Genomic DNA, 3,010 nt, shown 5'->3' on the forward strand with positions numbered 1-3,010 from the left:
GATTGCTTAAATATATTGTTCTAATTGTTTCTTTTATTTATGAAAGAATAAAAATTCCCCTTTTTGTAGTAATTTTGGAATAAGTACATAAGCCATAGCTATATAAATCCACTTAACATTATAAATCAGTATTTTTCAAAACCTAATGATAATGCCTGTGGAACACATTTCTGCTTCTTTCTTTAGATTGTTTGCTTTCTCCAAACCTGTTTAAAATGCTTATAAATCTCTAAAGATCAATCCCTGAAGGTTTGTCTAAGCTCGTGATATTGGTTATTATGTATAATATACATAGATGTCATTTAAACTATGACTAATTTAGATGAAAATTGAAAGATGATGAATATGAACTATTGAATATTTAATATACAAACTAGGTTATATTAACTAAATAAAATTTGGATGATGGTGAATATTAAAAATATAAATACATAATCGACACAAACAATGCTTAAATTAAATAAAATTTTTAAAAATTAATTTTAATGCATTTCTGAAGGCCTCTTATACTATGTACATATATAACCAAATAATTTGACCGTCACTTCTATATGGATGTGTAGCTTTCAGCAACGCCACAAACACTACTATTTGCCAGCTGGAAATTGCACAAAGCTAGACTCTGGTACATAAGAACGATTGATATGCTCAGGGATTTCAAGATTGATTCGATCTAAAAACATATAAAGGATAGAGCTTCGATCTAAAAACACATAAAGGATAGAGCCCTTAAACTATTTACGAAAACTAGCAGGCTTACCAACACCGTGTTATCAAATCTCAGAATGGTTACAGGCAGCTCTGAGGTATTTAATTGCTTAGTCTGATTAAGTGATAAATAATAATTTGGTCATAGCGTAGAGAGCGGTTATGAAGAACCTCGCAGTTAGTAGAGAGTAAAAGTGCACTAACTCAACTAGCCTCAACATAATAAATAACTTTTTTTGATTTAGTCTATATTTTGACACTGCTACCATATCTCTCATTTGTATAATAGAAGGTGAAACTGCCACATTTAAGCACATATTTTCACATATCCTACTACTAAGATATATCTCTGCAAGAACTTCAATCTCTTTGTTATTAAAGAGGCAAACTTTGAAATTTCCAATGTAAATTCCTAAAATTTAATTGTAAGTATTTATATTGATTTTGTAGATCTCAACAATTTATTGTCATTTCTATAAAACCACAATGTGGTCATAATGAGTAAACAAAATTATTAGAAATAATATGAATAAATTTCCAAATGAATTCACTTATAAACTACTATAAACTATTTTGCATTTATTATAATTTCAATTCCCAATTTCAATTTTCCTCAACAAATTTCATTAAATTTATTAATTTATTTATTTATTTTCCTCAGCATATTTGTTTGCAAAAAATAAGCAAACCAAACATAATCTCTTCTGTAGTTGATGTGAAAGGGCAAAGTATCTCAGGAGGTGTGCGCATTTCACGTTCGAAATGAAAATATCTGACCTTTCCAATATAAAAGACTGACATCTTTTCGATATTCCAAAACAAAGAAAATTAACTAAATTCATCTTCCGCATGCAAAAATTTGCACTTTCCTGTATTGTACGCTTCACCACGTGCCATTCCACTTTATCAACAATCCGCACGAACTCCTCCGCCTGGAGCATACATTGGTTAGTAGCACAGAGAAGTGGCAATAGATACATAAAAAAAGAAACAAAACTAAAAAGTAAAATTAATCAAAATATAAAATATATAAAAACTCAGTAATAGTTAGTCACACTCAAACACATTCCAAGTGCAAAGATTGATATAGTTTATTTTTCAATTGCAAAGATATAACAGAAAAGTATCTACGCACCCTAAAGTCAAAACAAAAAACAAAAAAAAAACAAAAAAAAACGAAAAACAAAAAAATGCAAAACACTATGGAAAAGTGAAAAGAAAAACCATTCGATACTGGAAAGGAAAACATTTTCCGCTTAATGGATTTCAGCATTTTCAAAAAATTAGGAAATATGGCGACTAAACTTTTTGTGTTCTGCGCTACTTCTGCCTGCCACTTCAGCGAAATATGATTTTTGGCACATCATCCGAAGCCATTGACGCCAGCTTACAATAAAATTAGGGAGCCCCAAAAACGAAAACCAAAAATATCTGATACCAAAACTTAATTATGACATTAACCATGAGTACGACACTTTATTACGAAACTCCTACCGGAGATTCTCCGCTTTTGCTTGTCAAAAAATACTTATAAGAAAATACGCAGATACTTTTATATGAACATATTTCAGTATATACTTGCACGACATATATATATATGTCCATCTTATGTATTCTATTAAAGTTATAGAAATATTTTATGTCTTTCCAGAAGCAACAGCATTAGTTTTAGTTTTAAATCAACAATGATTGGTGCCTTTATCTTTAAAACAAAGTATATATAAGCAAATAACTTGACTAGGTTTATTTAATAACTAGTAGATGACCCGGCGAACTCTGTTCCGCCTTAAAGGCAATAAATAAGAGGTTTTTTTTTAATTGGAAAAAATACAAAAAAAAAAAAATACCTACATTAATCATTCATAATTTATTTGTGTATTTTAGTACATAGGTTGCTCTTCATTTACCATACATTATAATTGTTAATTATTTATTTTGTTGAGTTTGCAACAACCAGGTAGTTTTATTGATTAAAAACGATATTTATTGCAACACAAACTTATATTGATCTAATACAACTTTTAAAAACACATTAACTAAGTTATATTTCTATCTGTTAAATTTTAATAAAATATTTTCTTATATCAAAAATTTGATAATTTCAAAACCTACTTTGTCGTTTCTCACCACTGACGTTTCATGTCAAGTCACACGGGAATGCTGTCGAACGGGATAAAAAGTATCCTATGTCCTTCTCCTGGCCTTAAACTACCTCCCTGCCAATTTTCAGCTAAATCGGTTCAGCCGTTCTTGAGTTATAAGTGGTGTAACTAACACAACTTTCTTTTATATATATAGATTA

This window comes from Teleopsis dalmanni, chromosome X (genome assembly GCF_002237135.1).
Source record: "Teleopsis dalmanni isolate 2A chromosome X, ASM223713v2, whole genome shotgun sequence".
Classification (NCBI taxonomy): Eukaryota; Metazoa; Arthropoda; class Insecta; order Diptera; family Diopsidae; genus Teleopsis; species Teleopsis dalmanni.